The sequence below is a fragment of the Dermacentor albipictus genome, chromosome 1, assembly GCF_038994185.2.
Source record: "Dermacentor albipictus isolate Rhodes 1998 colony chromosome 1, USDA_Dalb.pri_finalv2, whole genome shotgun sequence".
NCBI lineage: Eukaryota > Metazoa > Arthropoda > Arachnida > Ixodida > Ixodidae > Dermacentor > Dermacentor albipictus.
This window is the reverse complement of record NC_091821.1, coordinates 514,268,904-514,294,476: the sequence shown is the minus strand read 5'-3', so window position 1 is coordinate 514,294,476 and position 25,573 is coordinate 514,268,904. Positions and strand designations below refer to the sequence as shown.

The window sequence follows — 25,573 nt, the reverse complement described above, 5'->3', positions numbered from 1 at the left end:
AGGGAGACGTTCTTCAAGAACGACAGGACGATCTGTTCAAAAACCAACAGAGCAGAAACACGCCTTCTTCGTCATCGCCCAACCTTACTGACACACTAGACGGAGTCCGTTAGTGTTCCGATCGTCGTCGTCGTCTGCATAGAATACACGCGTCATTTGTCCCTCCCTACGACAGCATCGCACTGATGCTAGACAAGTGTCACTTGCGCAAGTAAGGCCGCTGGCATAGTTATTCGCTCACATACGGCTTTATGCGGACAACGTGCACAAGTTCAGGACGGTGCGTGCGGCGCCGCGTACAGATGGGATTATCGGGAACGGCCTCGTAGGGGACGTCACTGAGTTGCCGCAATACTCGATATGGTCCGAACTATCGCGCTAACAATGTCTTGGAGAGGCCTCGTTTCAGTATGGGTGTCCAAACCCACACTCTCTCGCCGATTTCATGGTTAACTATTCTACGGTGAAGATCGTAGCGGCCTGCGTCGTAGTCTTGCTGCTGTCAGATCCGCAAGTGCGCGAGCTGCCGAGCTTCTACTGCGCGTTGCGGAAACACATCAGCGTCCGTATCAGTGTCGTTAAAGTCGTGTGAAAGTATCGCATCCAGCACCGTTCGTACATCCCGTCCGTGAACCAGGCAGAACTCAGTCATGCGCGTCGCCTCTTGTTTCGCAGTGTTATAGGCAAAGGTGATATAAGGTAACGTGTCATCTTAATTCTTATGTTCAATATCCACGTACACTGATAGCATGTCTTTAATGGTTTTGTTTAGGCGCTCTGTTAATCCATTGGTTTGTGGATGGTAGGCGGTTGACTTCCAATGGGCCGCCGTTCCACTTAGTAGCAAGACGTGATCTATAAGTGCCGCTGAAAATGCGGTTGCTTGGCCTGTTACTACGATGGTTGGCGCACTGTGTCGCAATACGACATGCTCAATGATAAAGCGCGCTACCTCGGCTGATGTGCTGCTTTGGATTGACCTTGTTTAGGCGTAACGTGTGAGATAGTCGGTTGCGACGATAACAAAGTGATTCCCTGCAGTATAAGTAGAAAGTGGGCCCAATATATCCGTTCAGATTTGATCAAATGTCTTCGAGGAACCTGGACAGGTTATAGGAGGCCGGCTGGTTTCGTCAGAGGCGACTTACGCCTCTGGCAGTCGAGACAAGTGCGAACGTGATGTTTCACGGCGGTGACTCAGCCAGTAGCACTTTTGCTGCACTCTGGCTAATGTTCGCGTGTAGCCTAAGTGACCGGAAGTCACGTTGTTGTGGCGAGCTTGAACTACTTCCGCACGAAGAGCTGCGGGAACGACGAGCAGATAGGTGGACTGGTCGAAGAAAAGCTTTTTTTTTGTAAAGGACATTGGCCCGTAAACACAACGATAACAGTCGTCTTGCGAAAACTCTAAGTGGTTTCGCATATCTTCCGTCTAGGTAATGGACTAGTTCAAGCAACTCAGGGTCGTCCCGTTGTTGTTGCGCGATCGCAGATGAGTTTATACCACAAAGAAATGCTGAGTCTTCTTCGGGCGGAGCAGGCGACTCCATCGGCAATCGAGACAGGCAGTCAGCATCCGTAAGTCGTTTCCCCGACTTGTACGTGACAGTCATGTCAATCTCTTGCAGCCTTAGGTTCCAACACGCCAGTCGTCCAGAACGATCTTTAAGCTTTGTCAACCAACCCAGTGAATGGTCGTCGCTGATAACTGTGAAGTGGCGGCCATACAAATATTGACGAAATTTCCTAACCACCCATACTACGGCGAGGCATTCTTTCTCAGTTGTGGAGTAATTAGCCTCTATACGGGAGAGTGTTCCACTTGCATAAGCAAGCACTCTTTCTGTGTCCTCTTGCCGCTGCACATGAACAGCTCCCAAGCCAACATTGCTGGCATCAGTGTGGAGCAATGTAGGAGTGGTCTGATCAAAGTGTGCAAACACTGGAGGTGTCTGGAGGCGTTGCCGCAAGTCGTTTAATGCACATTGCTCTTCGTCGCCCCATACAAAAGCAAAGTCGTCTCTCGACAGGCGAGTTAACGGCGAGACAATGCGAGCAAAGTCTGCAATAAACCGCCGGTAATAGGCACAGAGGCCGAGGAAGCGCCTGACAGCCTTTTTATCGGATGGTACGGGAAACTGTGCGACGGCTGCAATTTTTTCAGGATCCGGCCGGACACCTGCGTGGCTGACGACGTGACTGAGAAACTGCAGTTCCGCGAAGCCAAAGTGGCACTTCTGCGGCTTCAGGGTGAGGCCGGCGGATCGTATGGACTGCAGAATTGCTTCAAGCCGTCCGAGGTGTTCTTCAAACGTTGCGGAGAACACGATGACGTCGTCGAGATACACTAAGCAGGTTTTCCACTTCAGACCCGAAAGTACAGTATCCATGAGGTGTTGGAACGTAGCAGGGGCAGAACACAAGCTGAAAGGCAAGGAGTAAAATTCGTATGAGCCACCTGGCGTCAAGAAAGCAGTTTTTTGAGGACCTCTCGGGTCTACTTCGATTTGCCAATATCCGCTTTTTAAGTCCATTGAAGAGAAGTAACGTGCGTGCTGAAGTCTGTCTAGTGAATCATCTATACGGGGAAGCTGGTACACGTCTTTCTTTGTCACCTGATTGAGCTTACGGTAGCCCACACATAAACGCAAGCTGCCGTCTTTTTTCTTGGCCAGAACTACAGTAAATGCCCAGGAATTCGTTGAGGGTTGGATCAAGTCGTTTTCAAGCATTTTGTCACTTACGTTCACTGGGAGCCACACGATATAGATTTTGGTGAGTTGGTTTGCCGTATTCCCTGTAATTATTCGGTATTTTGTTAGAGGCATCCGACCGACGCTGGACGTCGACGCAAAGCAGTCGTTTAACTTGGCCAATAGCGCAAAAAGCCGCTCTCGACAAAGCAGTGCTAACGTCAACTAAAGGAGCTGAGTTTTGCGTAGGCGCTTCTTCGAGTGGAGATAAGCAGCCACGAACATCCGCAACGCCGTCAGAATAAGCCACAGCCGTGCCCTTGGGAAGGTGCTCTGTGCTAAGATTTGTTAGCAACAGGTTCGTGCGCCTGTCGGTGACATTCACGATTCCTCGTGCGACCAAGATACCGTGAGTAAGCAACAACGTGGTTCTTCGGTCGGCAACTCCTTCTCAACGAAATGGTATGTCACATGCTACCGAAACAAGAACACAGGATCGAGGACGACGACGTCGTCTTCTGTTTGACGAAAGGAGCTGTGTTGCGGCGATGACCAATGGACTAAACCGGAGCTCTTATAAAACGTCACCATGCGGCCCGGGATGTTACTTGCGGTGCCGTATTTTTTTAGGAAGTCTATTCCAATAATCAAATCTTTGCAGCATACAGGAAGGACGATGAAAGTGGCCACGAAAGAAGAATTCCCGATGTTAACTCTAGCAGTACATCTTCCAGTAGGCATCAGTAATTGGCCGCCTGCCAACCTTAGTGGGGTCCCGTCCATGGCGTCTTTACTTTATTCAGGCAGAGGACGAGTTCCTGACTCATTATAGAGAAGTCGGCACCAGTGTCGGCTAACGCTGTCACCGTCTGCCCATCCACGAAAACATCAATGTCGGTGCTCAGAATTTCTTCAGCGTTTATCGGTTTCACGTCGTTGTGCAGCGAGAATATTGGGGGCTTCCTTGTGTTTTCCGGCGGGCCTGCCACCTTGCCCCCAGAGCTCGCCGCCTTCAGTTTCCCCGAAGGGGTATGGGTGACCTTCATCCTCGGGGGTCCGCAAAAGTACGTCCGGTAGATGACGTCATCTGACGTGGAGGGGTTGGAAAGCGCGACCAACGGCCGAACTCGGACTGATCATTGGGCACGGATTCGTCACTCGGGTGCGCTATTGGAGGTCCCTGAAAAGTAGCGCCGTCGCAGCGTAGCATGGAGTCGTCATTTGCACGTCGACCATAGGACCACGGACGAAGAGGTCGAAATGATGTGTCACGATGCCAGCAATGATGCGAAATATGGCCGGCGCCTCTGCAGTGAAAACAGAGTGGGCGCCATACGTCGCCACTTTGTTCGCCATACGTCGGTTCTCCGAAAGTGCGGCCGTACCGTAGTGCCGTTTTGCGGTGGTGACCAAGACGCGGCGAACGACGGCTGGCGATGCGACTGAGGCGGCGTAACGGCTGAGCGCTTCGAAGCCTCATCTTGAGCGGCTGTCGGAGGGTGGTGGTACAGCGGTGTGGTTGCAAGCGATGGTGGACATCGGACAGCGGCGGCGTAACTCAGGGGTCACTGGTGGTCTTGAAGATCGGTTGCCGGGAACGCCTGCCGGATTTCGGCACGCACCGTTTCGGCGATTGACGCTACAGGTATATGTAGTGTCGGTGTCAGAATCTTTCGGATTTCCTTTCTGATGAGCTCTCTGACTAACTCACGCAAGGAGTTCTGATACTCAGCAGTCACTGCGGCGGCATTGCTTTTAGTGCTGGTGGACAGTCGATCGTATTGCCTGAATCGTTAATGAAGAGCCCGCTCAATAGCCATAGCCTCTTTGATAAAGTCAGCGACGGTGGCTGGTGGATTGCGCACAAGCCCCGCGAACAACCGCTCTTTTACACCTCGCATGAGGCAGCGCAGCTTTCTATCTTCGGTCATGTTTGGGTCGGCTCTACGAAAGAGGTGGGCCATGTCCTCGGCAAACATTGTGACCGACTCATTAGGTTGTTCCATCCATAGCTCCATCTGCTCCATCCGTAGCTCCATCATTTGCTGGGCGCGGTCGCGTCGGTCGGCACTCGCAAAAGTATCCGTGATCATCTGCCGAAAGTGATGCCAGCGCGTGAGGCTACCTTTGCGGTTCTCGAACCAAGTATGGCCACTGTCGTCAAGGGCGAAATAGATGTGGGAGCGGTTTTGCTGCTCAGTCCACTGATTAATCTGTTCGACGCATTCATACTTGTCAAGCCAGTCATCAATGTATTCGAAGACAGCACCGTGATAGCGATCGGGAACCAGCAGATGCAGAACGGTTACCTGTTGTAAGCTGGGAAACCGCATGCTTTGGGGTGCTTGTGGTGGACTGGTTTCGGCCATTTCAAGATGTGTGTAGCTCCTGGAGAGAGGTGGTTGAAGAGCGGAAAACTCCAGCGCAAGGCCTAGCAGTCGACGACTAAAGCGGTGCATGGGTGTCGTAACTGGTGACAATGCGTCCGGGCTAGGTGAACGACTCCCAGAAGGACTCCGACGCATCAGACACGGTCAGTACCCAGCACCTCCACTAGTGTCGCAGTACAACGCGGACAGAACGCAGGGAGACGTTCTTCAAGAACAATAGGACAATCTGTTCAAAAACCACGAGCAGAGACACGTCTTCTCCGTCATCGCCCAATCTCACTGACATACTAGACGGAGTCTGTTAGTGTTCCCACCATCGTCGTCGTAGTCTGCATAGAATACGCGCATCAATGTGTATCTTTCTATTTTTCATGTAGAAAATTAAGCTAGCTGTGTAATCTTTGCAGATATTTTTCACGATATTTACGTAAGCCTCCTGTACTCCTTGATTATGTAATACCTCTATGTCTGCTGGCTTCTCTACTGAATCAAATACCTTTTCGTAATCTTAGAATTCATTTAGAAAGGCTGATTGTACTCTGCAGATTTCTTGATTACCGGATTGATTACATGAATGTGAGCCATTGTACAGTATCCGTTTAAGAAACCAGCCTGTACCCTTGGATGACTGAAGTATTGCCCTTAGTCTATTAGAAGTTATTTTTGTGAATATTTTATACAATACTGGACGTAAGCTAATATGCTTATTATTTTGTAATTCTTTACCGTCTCTCTTTTTGTGTATTAGTATAATATTGGCATTCTTCTAGTTCTCTGGGACCCTAAAGTCGTGAGACATTTCGTATAAAGGGCCGCAAGGTTTTAAAGCGTAATATCTCCTTCATGTTATATAAATCAAGTGTTATTTCATCTTGTCCTGCCCCTTTTCCTCGTTTCATGCCTTCTAAGGCGCCTCTAACTTCATCGCAATTAATAGAAGGAGCCTCTGTAATGTGTTCATTACGACTTCCACTGAAGGTATCTTTGCTGCTCAGGCGACGTACAGGTCAATATGAAATTTTTTCCGCTGGTTTTACTATATCTTCGAAATCGCTGATCATGTTACCCTGCTTATCTTTCAGTGCGTGCATCTTGGCTTGTCCTATGCCAAGTTTTCTTTTCACTTATTTCATGCAGCGTCCATTTTTTGCTGCTTCCTCTGTTATTGTTACGTTATAATTTTGAATCTCCTTTATTTTCTCCTTGTTCATCGGTTTTGACAATTCCGTGAATTCACTTTGATCCCTTGAGCTGAACAGGTTCATTTGTGGTTTCTTTATTAGGTTCTTCGTAGCTTGGGAGAGTTTCCCCAGTGGTTGCTTTGGTGTGTTACCTCCCACTTCAATTGTTCCTTCTGTAGCCAGCCTAGTGACAGTTTCATTCATTATCTCCATGTCATCTTCATTTCTCTGTTTTGAGGCTGCATATTTGTTTGCCAGTACCAGTTTGAATTTGTCTGCTTTTACCCTTACTGCCTCTAGGTTTTCCTGTTTCTTCTTGACCAATTTCACTCTTTCTCTCATCAAATTGAGGTGAATCCTAGCCATCACTAACCTATGATCACTGCACTTTACCTTACCTATCACTTCTACATCCTTCACTATGGTGACATCAGCATAAAGTATGAACTCAATTTCATTTCTTGTTTCACCATTAGGGCTTTTCCATGTCCACTTTCTGTTGCTCATTTGGTGTTCATTTTTCACAGCTTGTTCCTTTCCTCGAAATCTCCCAACATCTCCCCTCTATTGTTTCTGAGCCAACACCGTAGCTGCCCATTGCTTGTTGACCAGCCTGCTTTTCCCCCCATTTTACATTGAAGTCATCCATTACTACGTAAACTGAGCTGGTGCTTTTCTCATGCTTAATTCCACTTCTTGATAAAACTGATCTACTTCAGCATCATCCTGACTGGAGGTTCGAGCGTAGGCTTGTACCACCTTTAATCTATCATGATCACCATCATCATCAGCCTGGTTACGCCCACTGCAAGGCAAAGGCCTCTCCATACTTTTCCAACTACCCCGGTCATGTGCTAATTGTGGCCATGTTGTCCCTGCAAACTTCTTAATCTCATCCACCCACCTAACTTTCTGCCGCCTTCTGCTACGACTCGCTTCCCTTGGAATCCACTCCATAACATTTAATGGCCATCAGTTATCTTCCCTTCTCATTACATGTCCCGCCAATGCCCATTTTTCTTTAACCTATACCCTTATGAAGCTTTATTGCGGCTACTGCTACCCTCTCATCAATGTTGTAGATTTCGTCAATGTTGCCCGCTATGTGCTGATGTAATAGGAATCCTACCGTGTATTTCTTTTTATCTGGGAGTTCTCTATGGCAGAGGACGTGGCCATTACTCTGTACTGTAAAGCCTCACTAGTTCTTCTAGCCTCACTAAGGCGAATGACATCCAAAACAATGCCCGATAGTTCCTCAAAGTTCAGCTAGCTGCTCAGCTGCTCAGCTGCTCAGCTAGCCTCACTAGAGAGAGCCGGTGTTCGATGTTGCCAGGTTCAGTTTCAATTGGCGGCTTGTCCGGGTAAAGAGATTCTTAGCCGCCTCTGCTGCGCTACATGTCTGGCCGCCGCCTTGATCATGTGCTCCACAGTTGCTGGGGATTGATGGCCATGGGTTAATTCTAGGAGTCATGAGGGAGGTAGCGGCCGAATACTGCACCAGGGAGGCCACCGTGAACATAAATTTAGGTTCAAGGTTGTCCAAATTTCTGAAATCCTCTACTACCACATGCCTCATAATCCGATAATGGTTTTAGCACTTAAAATCTCATAACTTAAAGAAAAGAAAGTAATCTTGCCCTACGTTGGTGTCACTTAGAGACTGACGCTAGACAAGACGTGTATGGTTCACACTCCCTTTAATTAACCACGATATTTATGACTTCCTTCTACTCACTGCAACGATCGGTTTTCCCGCTGAAATTAATCCAAGCACCAGCTATTTTATTCTTCATGCCAGTCAATTTAATCCGAAGCGAATACGCATTTGCAGAAGCGCTTTGCGACGTTTAGAACAACGACAAAATTCTATAATTTTGCGTCATCCAAGCATAACCGAAGAGACTTCCTGTAGAGCGTTGTCATGAGACAGAAAGAATGCCTTTTCAGCGTGATATATCATAGAAATAATGTACTGTTATGGGCATTATATAATTGCCATCAACAGGTCATGAAAAACGTAGCTATTGGATGGCTTTGTTGACATGCATTGAAACAAAGGAGGCATCCAGTAACAAACCATTAATTTCGTATGCTATAAAAACAGGCTGAAAAGAGCGTCAAGCGACATCTCATCATTTTGTTTTCTACAAGCCCTGTTGACATGGACATCAAATGAACAAGCTTAGAACAGTCTCTGCGAATATAACCACGTAGCGCATCTAAGATCACGTAGAAGATCCCGTCACGGGATCTCACGTAATATTCGCTAGCTTATTCTTGATCCCCAAGCATATTGACATGGTTATCAAACAATCGGGCTTTGAAGGAGCTCTATGACAGTACCAACGAAAGGCGCTTCAGACCAAGTGGTAAAGTATGTCACATGGCCTTGCGCAACTTTTGGAAGCCCACATGCGGTTCACAAACACAGTGAGATTTGTGTAAAACGAAAGGGAGTCGCAAAAGCTGTGCCATGTTACACGCGTAGCAAGCGTCAAACCACGTAGGAGACGCTGTCACGTGACTGCACGTATATTTCACTGACCTATGCGTGATTCCCAACCATACTGACATGGATAACATACGATCAGGATTTGAACAAGGTCTGCGAAGGTACGCACTTCGCGTACTTCAGACCAAGTGGGAGAGGGTCACGTGGCATCGCGTAAATTTAGCCAGCCCTGGGGTAAAAACTAACCACGACGACCTGGATATCAAACGCATGGGAACCGCAAAAGCTGTGCCATGGTACCCACGTAGCGAACGTCAAATCACGTTGGACATGGTGTCACGGGACCTTAGGTATCTTTCCATAGGTCATGCGGGATTCGGAACCATACTTACATGGATATCAAACCAACGGTCTTCAAGGAAGCTCTGTGGTGGAAGCCACGTAAGACACGTCAGACAGGTGGTAAAGGCTGTCACGTGACTTTGTTCAACTTTCGAGATCCCACACGTGATTCACAAACACACAGACATGGGTATCAAACGAACGAGACTTGCGAAAACTGTGTAACAGCACGCACGTAGGGAACGTCAAATCAGATTGAAAAGGGTGTCACGTGACATTACGTATGTCGCCAGGCTCATTGGTCATGACGAAACATATTAACAGGGATGTCAAACCAGCGGGCTTCGAAGAAGCTCTGCGATGGTACCGACGTCGCGCACTTCCGGCCACGTGAAAATGAGTCACTTAACTTCACGCAACTTTAGCCAGCCCATGGGTAATTAGCAACCATGCCGACACGCACATCAAACGAATGGCAATCGCAGAATCTGTGCGATGGTACACACATAGCGAACGTCAAATCACATTGTAAAGGGTGTCGCGTGACCTCGCGTAGCTTTCGCTAGCCCATGCGTGATGCTATGCCAACCATAGTTACATGGATACCGAAGGAGCAATCTTCCGACAACCTCGGCGATAGTATGCCCTTCGCGCTCGTCAAACCACGAGAAAAAAGGTGACCCGTGACATTACGCAACTTTCACTAAGCTCATCGGTAATTCATACTGACATGAATACCATACGAACGGTCAACGAAGAAGCTCTGTGATGGCATTCACGCAAGAAACGTAAGACCAACTGCTAAAGGGTGTTACGTGACCTAGCGTAGCCCTGGAAAGCCCACATGGTATTGACAAACACACCCACATGGGTATGAAACCAGCGACAGTTGCAAAAGCTATGCGACCGTACGCACGTTCTAAATGTCAAGTCAGTTGGGAAACGGTGCCACGTGACCTTACGTAACTTTCGCCAGGCTGATGAATCATTCCCAACCATACTGACATGTAAATCAAAACAGCGGGCTTCGAAGAAATTATGCAATGATACGCACGTCGCATACTTCAGACATGTAGTAGAGTCACGCATAATCACGTAACTTTGACAAGTCCATAGGTAATTTCCAACTATTCCGCCATGGATATCAAACGAACAGGAATCGAAGAAATTATGCGGTGATACCCACATAGTGACCCCCAGACCACGTGACGAAGGGTATCACGTGACCTCACGTAACTTTCGCAGGCCCTTGGGTGCTTTCCAACCATAATCGCATTTATATTGCTGCATTATCTTTGTCGAGTCGAAATCCTCCATTGACGCTTCCAACGAACCAGAACTTACATGATGTCCATGTCGACGGTGTCCCTTTGACAGCGTTAATAGATACTGGAGCCCAGGTGTCCACAATGAGTTGTAATCTCCGTCGTCGACTGAGGAAGGTTCTCACGCCTGCTACTAATTTAGCCGTACGCGTGACCAATGGCAGCACTGTTAACGTCACTGGCATGTGTACTTCGCGTATAAGTATCGCCGACCGCCACGTTCCTGTTCTTTTTACAGTGCTGACCAATTGTCCCCATGACCTAATCCTCAGACTCGATTTTCTTACGGTGCATTCAGCTTTGATCGACTGTTCTGCCGGTACCATTTGCCTCGAACTTTCTCTACTCGCGCATATTCGTGCCGAACTGGCGAACAACTTTAGTACGACCACCTTCATCCACATGGCGCCTAAAGCCTTGACTTTCATCGATTTGCTATCATCGTTTCCTGTGCCCGATGGTTATTGCGTCAATACACCTGTTCCTGATGTCTTTTTGATGCGCCATATCACTTTGCCCCACTCCGTCATCACCATCGCCGATAACCGGACATGCCTCCCCGTCGTTATTTTGGCGTGACAAAGGAAGTTCTACCCAAAGGCATATCGGTTGCAACACTCCGTGCTATCGGAGATGACCACGTCACGACGTTTTCCGTAGACGTCTGCTCATTCTTCACCATGTCCATAGGATGCTATTTGCCCGGACGCAACATTTCGTCTCATGATTGCTTCGGACCTATTGCCTGAACAAGCAGCAGCTATGTCGCCTTTTGGTTTTCTACCACGACATCTTTGACATCAGCAATCGCCAATCAGGCCAGACTTCAAATGTTAAGCATCACATAAATACTGGTGATACCAGTCTTATTCATCGCCGGCCATATCGAGTTTCGGCTTCTGAGCGTAAGGTTAATCAAGATGAAGTGAACAAGATGCTTCCCAAAGGCATTGTTCAACCTCAGTCGAGCCCTTGGGCATCGCCCATGGTGCTTGTTGAAATGAAAGATGGCACATGGCATTTCTGCATAGATTATTGTCATCTAAACCGCATTACAAAGCTACCCATTGCCTCACATTGACAACGCACTCGATTGTATCCACGGTGCCAACTACTTTTCATCAGTAGAGCTGTGGTCTGGTCATTGCCAGATTTCTGTAAATGCAAAAGACCAAGAGAAACCACGTTCCTCACTCCTGGTGTTCTATATCAATTCAAAGTTGCGCCATTCGGTGTATGCAACGCCCCAGCCACGTTCGAACGTATGACGGACTCTGCTTCAAAGGTTCAAATGGTCAGCATGCGTCTACTACCTAGACGACGTTCTCGTATTTTCGTCTACATTTGAGACATACCTTGAGCGCTTATCAGCTGTTCTTCAAATCTTGCGCGAGGCTGGGCTCCAACCAAATTCCTCGAAGTCTCACTTCGGTCACCGGCAGATTACAGTACTGGGCCTCCTCGTCGACGCTTCCGGTATTCAACCAGACCCGGAAAAATTCGTGCTGTCACGTCTTTTCCTGTACTTGAGTCTGTCAAAGACGTCCGAAGTTTTGTAGGTCTCTGCTCCTACTTCCGACGCTTCGTTAAAGACTTCGCCACGCGTTACGCCATCCCCAGAGCGCTTCCACCAAGCTGCGCCACAGGTGCCGCCGATTTTCTTTTACGTGACGTGATTCTGCAGAATGGTTCTCCACACTAACTGCTCGCAGACCGTGGTCAGACATTTCTTTCTCAAGTCATCGCCGACATCCAGCAGTACTGCTCTGCCAAGCACAAGCTGACTGCACCTTCCCATCTACAGACTAATGGTCTCACTGAGCGTCTGAATCGCATCCTAACAGACATGCTTACAAAGTACGTCTCGTCCGACCATACTGATTGGGACCTTGCCCTACCCTACGTCACTTTTGCATATAATTCATCGCGTTATGACACTGCCGGTTATTCCCCGTTCTTTCTGCTGTTCGACCGAGAACCGATATTGCCACTGGGCGCATCGCTTCCATCCGCCGCAGAAGAGATAAGCGAGTATGCACTTGCTGCCACCACCAGGGCCGTCCAAGCACGCAAGATTGCGCGCGCTCGCCTCCTAACCTTTCAAAAGAAGCAACGGCGCTTGTACGATCGCCAACACAGAGACGTCTACTTTTCGCCTGGATCTCTGGTACTCCTATGGTCCCCGACTCGTCGCATTGGCCTGTCAGAAAAACTCGTGTCTCCGTGCACAGGCCCATATCGGGTGCTGAGGGCCGTGAGTCCAATTACCTACGAAATCGCCCTAGTAAGTACCAGTGCCTCATCTGCCCCGAATTCCACTGACGTTGTGGATGTCGCACACCTCAAGCCATATTACTGTCCTGTTATCACCAATATTTAGACTCCCCAAGCGGTGCTTTTGCCGCCGAGGGTAATGATACACGCATATTGAGTGTTTCTTGTGGCTCATGCATGCAGGCGCCCCGACGAAGACGACGAACGCTCTCTGGCTCTCGAGCTGTCGGCTGAACTGGCCAGCGCTGCTGTTATCCCGTGTAAATATGCTTTGTAAATTGTCTCCAGTATCAATCCTTCATTCGCGTATCTATATCATGCTTTGAATACGCTCTGGGATGGTACCCACGAAGAGCACGTCTGACCACGTGAGGACTTTCATGTGACCTAACGGGAGTATGACATGACCTCTAATCATCGAGTGAATTGTCACTACTACATGGCAATATCCATGTCGGAATGGTTGAAAATTACCTATCGGCTTTCGAAGGTTACGTGATGTTACGTGATCCTTTTTCGCTTGGTCTGAAGTACGCGACCTGCATACCATCGCAGAGCTTCTTCGAGCCCGTTGGTTTGATAACCATCTTAGTATGGTTAGGGAATGAGCCATGAGGCTAGCGAGAGATGCGTAATGCCACGTGACACGCTTTCCCATAAAATTTGACATTGCCTAAGTGTGTACCGTCGCATAGCGTTTGCGATTCTCGTTCTTTTGACACCCATTTAAGTGTCGTTGTGAATCACATATGGGCTTTTGAACGTTACGCTAGCTCACGTGACACCCCTTACCACCTGATCTGATATGTCCTGCGTGGTTGCCTTCACAGAGCGTCATCGAAGACCTTTCTTTTGGTGTCCATGTCAGTAGGATTGGGAATAACTCATGAGCCTAGCGTAAGTTACGTATTTTCACGTAACGATCTCTACGAAGTGGCCCGACTGTCTCTACGTACGTACCATTACAGAACGTCTTCGAAGCCCGTTGGTTTGATGTTAATCAGGCATGTGCTAGCAAAAGATACGCGAGGTCACGTGACGCCCGTTCCCACGTAATTCTACCCTTGCTACGTGGGTATTATCGCATAACTATTGCACTTCCGATTCATTTGATATCTATGTGAGTATGGTTCTGTATGACCCATGAGCGTGGCGAAAGTTACGTAAAGTGACGTGACAACCTTTTCCTCGTGGTCGACGTGCGCGAAGTGGGCACCATCGAAAAGCGTTCGTTTGATATTGTCACATGGTCGTGACGTCAAATAACACAGTAGCAATACTGTGAAAGGCAAAACTAGCTTTAATTGGGCGAACCTGTGCCCACAAAACAGGCTACACTTGAAGCACAACGAGAGCGGCAAACACAGTCGGCGATCGTCGAAAATCTGATCAGCGGGTCAAGCGCGTCGGCTTTTATACAGTAGTCGTCGAATGTTCCAGACTAATCGTTCGGACCCGCGTGCCTTCCACATAGTTCTACACCATTCGCGTCAGGTGATGAAATCAGATATCACAAGGTTCGGCGACAACAGACAGTGAATAGAAGCATCGATAACTTTCCAGAAACTTCGGATACATACAGGCGCGTGCCGCGCTGTGCGATAACATTTGTTAGGTGGCGAAACGTGGTCGCCCGATAAAGATAAGTGCACGTGTCAATACCCACTAATGTAGGTATGGGAACAACGCATGGCTAGTGAAAGATACGTGAGGTCACGTGACGCACTTTCCCATTTGATCTGACGTTTGCTACGTGGGTGTGGTCACATAGCTTTGTGGTTCCCGTTCGTTAACTGTCCGTGTCATCATGGTTAGTAATTACCCATTGCATGGCTAAAGTTATTTGATGTCACGTTACTCCTTCCCGGTTGGTCGGAAGTACGCGAAGTGCGTACCATCGCAGGCTTTGTTCGAATCATGATCGTTTGATATCCATGTCAGTATGGTTGGGAATAGCGAAGGGGTCAGCGAAATATGCGTGAAGTCACGTGAGAGCGTCTCCTACGTGGTTTGACGATCGCTACGAGTGTAAGATCGCATAGGTTTGCTATTCCGTTTCGTTGGACATCCCGCTCACTGTGTTTGTGAATCACAGTTGGGCTTCCGAAAGTTACGCAATGTCAGGTGAGATCCTTCCCCACCTTTTCTGATGTGCCATTTGTGGGTACTATCACAGAGCTCCTTTAAAGCCCCCGATCATTTGATATCCCTGTCAATATGCTTGGGGGTCAGGAATACACTGGCGAATACTACGTGAGATCCCCAGACGTGGTCTTCCACGTGATCTTAGATGCGCTACGTGGTTATATTGGCAGAGACTGTTCGAAGCTCGCCCATCTGATACCCATGTCAGCGGGGCTTGTATAAAACAAAATGATGAGATGTCAGTTGACGCTCTTTTCAGCCTGCTTTTATCAGCTTTAGAAATTAACGGCTTGTTGCTGGATGCTCCCTTGTTTCAGTGCATGTTAGCAAATCCATCAAATGGCTGCGTTTTTCATCACCTGTTTATGGCGATTATATTGTTACAGTTGAAGTTGAACTGGACTATAGGAAGACGAAGTCTGGCAGTTGCCTGAACGCCATATACACCCTTTGTAAATATACGTTATTTTACACTCATGGGCCAGCTTTCTCCCCGCAACATTTTGGTGGAAGGTGCGGGGTACAACCACGGAACTACCTGTCGCCGCAATGGCAAATCAACCGACACAAGCGACAACGCCCCGGCAGCCCGTGCCAACGGCAATCCTCACTCATCCACGCGAACCGGGGACATTTCCTGGCACGGACAGCGCCGACGTCGAGGACTGGCTTACGATGTACGAGCGAGTGTGCGACAACAACAGGTGGGATCCAACAATGATGCTAGCAAACGTGATATTTTATCTGAGGGGAACTGCGAAGCAATGGTAAGACACACATGAAGCTGACCTAATGAGCTGGGATGTCTGCAAAGGAAAAATGGGAGACCTGTTTAGCAGACCTGTCGGTCATCAGCTGGCAGCAAAAAAAAAGAATTTGCGTGCCGCGCCCCGACGTCCACAGAATCCTATGTCGTGTACAAACAGGATGTGCTGGCCCTCTGTCACAAGGTTGATGACAAAATCACCGAGGCAGACAAGATTGGTCATATTGTCACGTGGTGGTGACGTTGAATAAGACAGTAGCAATACTGTGAACAAGAAAACTAACTTTTATTGGGCGAACCTGTGCCCACAAAACAGGCTACACTTATAGCGCAACGATAGCGGCGAACACGCTCGGCGATCGTCGAAAATCTGATCAGCGGGTCAAGCGCGTCGGCTTTTATAGATCAGTCATCGAATGTTCCAGATTAACTGATGGGACCCGCGTGTCTTCCACAAAGTTCTACACCATTCGTGTCACGCGATGAAATCTGATAACACAAGGTTCGGCGACAACAGACACGCGGATAGAAGCGTCGATAACTTTCCAGAAACGTCGGATACATGCAGGCGCGTCCCTCGCTCTGCGATTACAGTTGTTAAGCGGCGAAACGTGGTTGCCCGATAAAGATAACTACACGTGTCATTACCCCCCTCTTAAAAAGCATCGACCCGATGCTGCAAACAAACGAAAGTAACAAAGAAAAGCACTCGTATCAAAGAAAACAACAAACTAAGGAAGTTCATCAGCGTCCGTAAAATGGTTTAAGGCGCACCACGTGGACCACTTCAGATCGTGCGCGGCGCCGCTGTGAGTGCGAAATGCCGTCTGGCACGACCTCATAGTCTAGTGCGCCAATACGTCGGATGACCTTGTAGGGTCCGAAATAGCGTCGCAGCAGCTTCTCACTGAGTCCTCGCCGGCGTATCGGGGTCCATACCCAAACACGGTCGCCGGGCTGGTACTCGACGAAGCGTCGTCGGAGGTTGTAGTGTCGGCTGTCGGTACGCTGCTGGGTCTTGATCCGTAGGCGGGCGAGCTGTCGGGCTTCTTCGGCGCGCTGGAGATAGCTAGCGACGTCAACATTCTCTTCGTCAGTTACATGCGGCAGCATGGCGTCAAGCGTCGTCGTCGGGTTCCTGCCGTAGACCAGCTTGAACGGCGTGATCTGTGTTGTTTCTTGTACCGCCGTGTTATAAGCGAATGTTACGTACGGCAGGACGGCATCCCAGGTCTTGTGTTCGACGTCGACGTACATCGCTAGCATGTCGGCGAGGGTCTTATTCAGCCGCTCCGTAAGACCATTCGTCTGCGGGTGGTAGGCCGTTGTCCTCCTGTGCCTTGTCTGACTGTATTTCAGAATGGCTTGGGTGAGCTCCGCTGTAAAGGCCGTTCCTCTGTCGGTGATGAGGACTTCTGGGGCGCCATGTCGAAGCAGAATGTTTTCGACAAAAAATTTCGCCACTTCGGCTGCGCTACCTTTTGGCAGTGCTTTAGTTTCAGCGAAGCGGGTGAGGTAGTCTGTCGCCACGACGATCCACTTATTTCCGTTTGTTGACGTCGGAAAGGGTCCCAGTAAGTCCATCCCGATCTGCTGGAATGGTCGGCAAGGAGGCTCGATTGGCTGTAGTAATCCGGCTGGCCTTGTCGGCGGTGTCTTGCGTCGCTGACAGTCTCGGCATGTTCTGACATAACGGGCGACGTCGGCGGTCAGGCGCGGCCAATAACACTTTTCTTGTATCCTCGATAGTGTCCGGGAAAATCCGAGGTGTCCAGCGGTCGGATCGTCATGTAGGGCGTCCAATACTTCTGGACGAAGTCCTGACGGGACAACAAGAAGGTAATTGGCGCGGACTCGTGAGAAGTTCTTCTTCACGAGTAGACTGTCTTGAAGCGTGAAGGAAGATAATCCGCGCTTAAATGCCCTGGGGACAACGTCGGTGTGCCCTTCCAAATAATCGACGAGGCCTTTAAGCTCCGGGTCCGCTCGTTGTTGTTCGGCGAAGTCTTCCGCGCTTATTATTCCAAGGAAGGCGTCGTCATCCTCGTCATCTTGCGGCGGCGGGTCAATGGGGGCACGTGATAGGCAATCGGCGTATGAGTGTTTTCGTCCGGACGTGTATGTTACAGTGATGTCGTATTCTTGTAGTCTGAGGCTCCACCGTGCCAGCCGTCCAGAGGGATCCTTTAAATTCGCTAGCCAACACAAGGCGTGGTGATCGCTGACGACTTTGAATGGCCTGCCATATAGGTAAGGGCGAAATTTCGCTGTAGACCAAACGATGGCGAGGCATTCCTTTTCGGTTGTAGAATAATTGCCTTCCGCTTTTGACAACGACCGGCTAGCGTAAGCTATCACGTGTTCATGTCCATCTTTTCTCTGGACTAGGACGGCACCGAGGCCTAGGCTACTGGCGTCAGTGTGGATTTCGGTATCGGCGTGCTCGTCGAAGTGCGCAAGTACGGGCGGCGACTGCATGCGTCGTTTGAGTTCTTGAAATGCGTCGGCCTGCGGCTTTTCCCACTTGAACCCGACGTCACATTTAGTTAGCTGCGTCAGCGGCTCAGCGATGCGCGAAAAGTTCTTGACAAATCGCCTGTAGTAGGCACACATGCCAAGAAATCTACGCACTGCCTTCTTGTCGATGGGCTGCGGGAACTTTGCTATGGCCGCTGTCTTCTGCGGGTCGGGGCGGACTCCAGATTTGCTGATGACGTGGCCTAAAAATAGAAGCTCCTCGTAAGCGAAGCGGCACTTTTCCGGCTTCAGAGTAAGTCCTGATGACCTGATGGCCTCTAGTACTGTTGCAAGCCGCCTAAGGTGAACGTCGAAATTTCCGGCGAAGACGACGACGTCATCCAAGTATACGAGACAGGTCTGCCACTTCAATCCTGCTAAAACCGTGTCCATCACGCGCTGGAACGTTGCAGGCGCCGAGCACAGTCCGAATGGCATAACCTTGAACTCGTAGAGGCCGTCTGGGGTGATGAAGGCGGTCTTTTCGCGATCTCTTTCGTCGACTTCTATTTGCCAATAGCCAGACTTGAGGTCCATGGACGAGAAGTATTTGGCGTTGCAGAGCCGATCCAATGCGTCGTCTATCCGTGGGAGGGGGTATACGTCCTTCTTTGTGATCTTGTTCAGACGACGATAATCGACGCAGAAACGCAGGGTTCCGTCCTTTTTCTTCACCAGGACAACAGGGGATGCCCACGGGCTTTTCGATGGCTGGATGATGTCGTCGCGCAGCATTTCGTCGACTTGTTCTCTTATAGCTTCGCGTTCTCGCGGCGAAACGCGGTAAGGGCTCTGACGGAGTGGTCGAGCGCATTCCTCGGTGATTATGCGATGCTTGGCGACTGGTGTTTGTCGAATCCTCGATGACGTCGAAAAGCAGCCTTTGTATCGTCGGAGCAGACTTCTGAGCTCCTGTTGCTTAATCATAGGGAGATTTGGATTAATGTCGTAGTCTGGTTCGGGAACCACAGTCGTCAGGGTAGATGCGGCGGAATCCGAGAGGACAAACGCATTACTTGTTTCCAGAATTTCCTCGATGTACGCGATCGTCGTGCCCTTGTTGATGTGCTTGAACTCCTGGCTGAAGTTTGTCAGCAACACTTCAGTTTTCCCTTCATGCAGTCGAGCGATCCCTCTTGCGACGCAAATTTCACGGTCTAGCAGTAGACGTTGGTCGCCTTCGATGACGCCTTCTACGTCAGCGGGTGTTTCGGTGCTGACCGAAATAACAATGCTGCAGCGAGGCGGGATGCTCACTTGCTCTTCGAGCACACTCAAGGCGTGGTGACTACGAGGGCTCTCCGGCGGTATCGCATGATCTTCCGACAGTGTTATTGACTTCGACTTCAGGTCCATGACTGCGCCGTGTTGGTTGAGGAAGTCCATACCGAGAATGACGTCTCGTGAACACTGTTGGAGGATAACGAAGGTGGCAGGGTAAGTCCGGTCATGAATGGTTATTCTTGCCGTGCAGATCCCAGTCGGCGTGATGAGGTGTCCTCCAGCGGTTCGAATCTGAGGGCCTTCCCATGCGGTCTTAACTTTCTTCAACTGGGCGGCGATGTGTCCACTCATTACGGAGTAATCGGCCCCTGTGTCGACTAAGGCAGTGACTGCGTGGCCGTCGAGAAGCACGTCGAGGTCGGTTGTTCTTTGTCTGGCGTTGCAGTTGGGTCTTGGCGTCGGATCACGGCTGCGTCGTGTTGAACTGAAGCTGGAACGTTGCGTCGTCAAGTCGTCTATCGTCGGTGTAGTCTTGGCTTCCCGACTTCTTCGGGACGGCGGCGTGTCGTCATTAGGTCGTCGAGATGGTTTCTTCGTCGTCTTCGTCGGCGGCGGAGGATCTTCGTCAGTTCGACGAACAGCAACCGCACCTCCATCGGTTGCTGCTTTTAGTTTTCCGGATATGGGCTCGCAGAGCGGCCCCGGGCTGGGCCGGTGTACGGTCGGCGCTGCGGCGACAGGTAGCGGCCTGGTGACGGCGAACGGGACGGTCGTCGAGGGCTCCACTGAGTGGCGGCGAGGTAGTCGGCGATGTCACGTGGGCGCTCTCCAAGCTGTGGACGCGGCGCGTTGACGGCGAAACCTCGCAGTCCCATCTCTCGGTACGGGCATCGTCGGTAGACGTGACCAGCTTCTCCGCAGTGGTAGCAGAGCGGGCGGTGGTCAGGAGCACGCCAAACGTCTGTCTTCCTCGGGTAGCTGCGCTGGGCGACGGGTGGGCGTGCTGGCGGCGGCGGTGGTGGTCGACGGAATTGCGGCGTTACGGGGTCCTGGCGCGGTCGTGGAAGGGGACCTTGACGGCGGGCGACGGCGGCGTAGCTCATCGCTTGCGGCTGAGGCTGCGGCGGTTCTGGTTGCACTTGAGGAACTCCAAGCGATCGGTGCACCTCTTCTTTTACGATGTCGGCGATCGAGGCCACTTGAGGCTGCGACGAAGGCAAGACCCTCCGCAGTTCCTCGCGCACAATGGCCCTGATGGTCTCGCGCAGATCGTCCGTGGCCAGCGATTGAATTCCTGCGTAGTGGGTAGAGCCTGTACGGCGGTTGAATTGCCGGTTCCGCATTTCGAGTGTCTTCTCGATGTTCGTCGCCTCAGAAAGAAACTCTTCGACGGTCTTCGGTGGGCTTCTTACCATCCCGGCGAAAAGTTCCTCCTTTACCCCACGCATCAGTAGGCGGACTTTCTTCTCCTCGGCCATATCCGGGTCGGCGTGGCGGAACAAACGGCTCATTTCTTCTGTAAAAATGGCAACGTTCTCGTTTGGTAGCTGCACTCGGGCGTCCAGCATAGCTTCAGCCCTTTCCTTGCGCACGACGCTTGTAAAGGTGCGTAGGAAGCCGCTACGGAACAGGTCCCACGTTGTCAAGGTCGATTACCTGTTCTCAAACCAAGTTCTGGCGGTGTCTTCTAAGGCGAAGTAGACATGCCGCAGCTTCTCGTCGGAGTCCCAGTTGTTGAATGTTGCGATTCGTTCGTAGGTCTCCAGCCATGATTCCGGGTCTTCAGTCGCTGCTCCATGGAAGGTTGGTGGGTCCCGAGGTTGTTGTAGGATAACAGGGGACGCCGGGGCAGCCATTGGCGTTGTCTTGACCACGATCTTCTTTGTCGTCTCAGGTAGAAGTCCGTGCTCTGGGGGCGGTCCTTGCAGTCTGCGGCTAGCACGCTGGTCTTCGGCGATGTTGGTTCTGTCCTCGGGCTTCGGGCTTGGGTCGCGACTTTGCGGGGGCGTTCGGTACATGAACGCACAAGCACCTCCACCAGATGTCACGTGGTGGTGACGTTGAATAAGACAGTAGCAATACTGTGAACAAGAAAACTAACTTTTATTGGGCGAACCTGTGCCCACAAAACAGGCTACACTTATAGCGCAACGATAGCGGCGAACACGCTCGGCGATCGTCGAAAATCTGATCAGCGGGTCAAGCGCGTCGGCTTTTATAGATCAGTCATCGAATGTTCCAGATTAACTGATGGGACCCGCGTGTCTTCCACAAAGTTCTACACCATTCGTGTCACGCGATGAAATCTGATAACACAAGGTTCGGCGACAACAGACACGCGGATAGAAGCGTCGATAACTTTCCAGAAACGTCGGATACATGCAGGCGCGTCCCTCGCTCTGCGATTACAGTTGTTAAGCGGCGAAACGTGGTTGCCCGATAAAGATAAGTACACGTGTCAATATATTGAAAGGTATTGCAGACGATGCCTTCAATCTCCTGATGTGTAAGGATTGTGCCACTGTGGATGCAATTATATAAGAGTGCCGGCGCTTCGAACAAGCGAAGGGTCGCCACATCACTCGAACTTTCGACCGATTGCCCAATACCGCTGCGACATCTTCTTGCGAAGACCCGCCGCGGTTCGTTTAGCCCACAGGACCGGAAGAAATAACGCGCATCGTTCGCCGTGAGCTTGAGGCCATGGCCCCGGCTCCAGTATGTCCAGACTGTCGGGAAAGCATACCCCCTATCTCCCTTATACAAGTGGTCGTTCGGGAGGAATTAGCAAGTTTGGGCATTCCATCTCTCTGCTCGGTCCGCCATACAAACACCTACCAAATTTCTCCGACCGCTCGCTCCCAGACGCAAAGCTTTCCGCCACTCTGTCGCAACCCAGCTGAATGGCGCACTGCGGATAAACCCATCTGTTTTAATTGTTCAGTCCCGTTCGCCTCTCGTTCACCGCTCTTCGTCCGCTGCTGGAAATGGTCGCTTCGCTTCGCGAAACTAGGCGGTGCAGCTCCCGGAGGTGAAGCTGCAACTCCAACCCGACTCACAAATCCTCTGTTGACCCTGCCTACATGCGAAAACCTACTGGACATTGAAGTTGATGGCGTTCCTGTTAGGTCTCTCGTTGATACAAGATCGCAGCTTGCAGTTATGAGCGCTGTTCTCCGCCGAAGGCTCAAAAACGTTCTGACACCCGCCGTACCGTGCACTGTGCGAGTCGCCGATGACCGTACGTCACCGGTCCTTGGAATGTGCACAGCACGTGTGACCATTGGGGGCCATTATACCGTTGTTCTATTTCTCATCCTTTAACACTGTCCACACGGCCTAATTATCGGCCTCGACTTCCTTTCGAAACACTCTGCCCAAATTGACTGCTCCACAGGTGTTGTACAGTTGGATCCGCCGCTTCCTGCTTAGGCAACCACTTGTGCTTCACACCGCTTATGTTCTGCTGAATTTGCAAGGCGGCTTCCACAGGCGGCTACAAATGTCCTCCTGACGCCCTGTCCTCCCGTACCTGATGGCAAATACGTCATGTCGGCGCTTACTTACGTGGTTTTGTCGAGTAATATTGCCCTGCCGAGCACCTTAATCCGGATCCGCGAAAACTGCGCTCGCGTGCCCATCCTCAATTTTGGGTTTTCGTCACATGTGCTGCCACACGGTATCGCCATAGCGCATTTCACTCCTTTGGAAGAATTTGAGGTTTTTTCTTTGACCTCGGAATCCTTCCTCAGTGCGAACGGACCTTTGTCACCCACTCCTTCGTACTCGACGCCTGCGGACGATGTTTCTAAGATGATCGCCCCTGACCTTCCTTCAAGAGCAAACAACAAGATCAAGATCAAGAGCAAACAACAGCTCTTGATCACCTCCTGTCATCTTATCGGGACATCTTTGATTTGGACGACCGTCCACTTTGCCAGACATCTGTTTTCACGCATCGCATCAACACCGGTGACGCCAGCCCCATTCATAGGCGGCCATTTCACACCTGCTTTTACTCATGGTGACTGTCATGAGTAGAAGCTGGTGTGAAATGACGCGCTTGATAATAGAAGCCAGACACATATCAACATTCGGCGAGGCATGCGCCAGTAAACCTTCCATTTCTTTATCTTCAAAACAGCTGAATTATCCTTGTCAGCGTTGAACGTGTACATGTCTGTGAATATTTGAGTCAAGAAACTGCCTACGTATGGTTCCCAGTTTATATTTTTTGTTTATTTTTACAAAAATTTCACGTGTGCCGTATGACGGGTCGAGGGTGTATATATCGCGACGAGAACGAGAAATAAATCTGTTCTTGAAAGTAGCGCTGTGTGTGTCAGATGTGTCATCTGTTGTCCGTGTCAAGCTTGCGCTATAACAAAATAAGGGCCAAGACCGTGTCATCGCTTACGCTAGCCGCCTTCTTTCCATTCCCGGGAGAAATTACTCTATTACTGAAAGAGAATGTTTAGCGCTCGTATGGGTGGTCGCGAAATTTCGACCGTACCTTTTCGGTCGGAGCTTCTGCGTCGTAACCGATCATCACGCCCTCTGCTGGCTGTCCTCTTTGAAGGACCCAACTGGACTACTTGCACGTTGGGCATTGCGTGTATAAGAATATACGTTTACTATTAGGTATAAGTCAGGGCGCCTGCATGAAGACGCTGACTGCCAGTCCCGCAATCCCGTGGATCAACCGGACGATACCGATGCAGACTCGGACATCAGTGTTCTATCCCTCTCCGGGTTCCTCCATATTGGCGACGACCAGCGGAAAGGTCCTGTTCTTCGAGCACTTGTGGAACGCCTAAGCTCCTCGCCCGATCACCCGTCCCTTCGGATGTTCACCTTGCGCGATGGAACTTTATACCGTCGCATCGTTCATCCTGACGGCCCGGAGCTCCTCCTAGTCGTCCCCAAGCACCTTCGACTCGCCGTGCTCCAACAACTTCACGACGCTCCTACTGCTGGACATCTGGGCATCACTCCTACTTACGACCACCTGCGGCGCCGCTTCTTCTGGTCCGGCATTTATCACTCTGTGCATCGTTATGTCGCTTCTTGCGACCTGTGTGAGCGCCGGAAGACGCCTGCTATGTATCTCGCCGGTTTGCTTCAAACAATTGATATACCTACAGAGCCCTTCTTCCGTGTGGGCCTCGACGGCCTTGGCCCCTTTCCGATTTCCATCAAAGGAAACAAATGGATTGCTGTAACAACCGATTATACCACGAGATATGCCATCGCACGAGCGCTGCCACAGCTGCGCTGCAGATGTCGCCAACTTCTTACTAGAAGACGTCATTCTGCACCACGGCACCCCTCGCCAGTTGCTGACGGATCGCGACCGCTACTTTCTATCGAAGGTCGTCGATGATCTGCTCCACTCCTGTTCTACAGAACACCTGATTGCTGCCGCGTACCACCCTCAAACGAACGGCCTCACTGAGCGACTCAACCGCACACTCACTGAAATGCTCGCCGTGTACGTTTCCGACGATCACCGCGACTGGGACGTCGCTTTACCATACATCACTTTCGCATACAACTCGTCCCGCCATGACACTGCCAGATTTTCAGCATTTTTCTTTTTGTATGGCCGTGACCCCACCTTGCCCTTTGACACGTTGCTACCTTCCGCAGTACAATCACCCAGCACTGGTTACGCTCGCGATGCTATTGACTTAGCTACTCAGGCCTGAGATGTCGCCCGTCATCGCCTCAAAGTCTCGCAAGCTTCTGAAAAGCGATGCTATGACCTTCGGCACCGAGACCACCATTTTTCACCTGGTTCCCTTGTCCTTCTCTGGACGCATTCACGCTGCGTCGGCTTGTAGGAAAAACTACTTTCCCGTTATTCTGGTCCGTACCAGATCTTACACCAACGGTCTGACATGACATACGAGATCGCCCAAGTCGGTCAGCCTTCAGAGCCTCCCAACGTAACCAGCGATGTTGTTCACGTCACCAGGCTCAAGCCCTATTTCCCCCCCTTACGTTAGGCTGTATAACTTGCACCAGGACGGAGCTACCCCGCCGGGAAGTGGAGGAAGAAGTTGAATTAGACTAGAGGAAGACGAACTCTGGAAGTTGCCTGAACGCCATATACACCATTTGTAAATATACGTTATTTTACACTCGTGGGCCTGCTTTCTTCCCGCAACAATATAATGTCCATAACAGTGCATTATTTCCTTGATATATCGCGTGGAAAAGGCATTTTTGTTGTTTACATGACAAAGCTCTTCAAGAAGT

At 50.4% G+C, this 25,573-nt stretch overlaps 1 protein-coding gene and 1 long non-coding RNA gene across 3 annotated transcripts in view; one reads left to right on the top strand and one right to left on the bottom strand.

The window, feature by feature from the left end:
* Window positions 1-25,573, bottom strand: part of LOC135905985 (ATP-binding cassette sub-family C member 4-like) — a 547,697-nt gene that overhangs the window by 190,448 nt on the left and 331,676 nt on the right. The gene's annotated exons all lie outside the window — the stretch shown is intronic.
* The window catches only part of LOC135905986 (uncharacterized), a 157,783-nt gene that overhangs the window by 54,798 nt on the left and 77,412 nt on the right, over window positions 1-25,573 (top strand). The gene's annotated exons all lie outside the window — the stretch shown is intronic.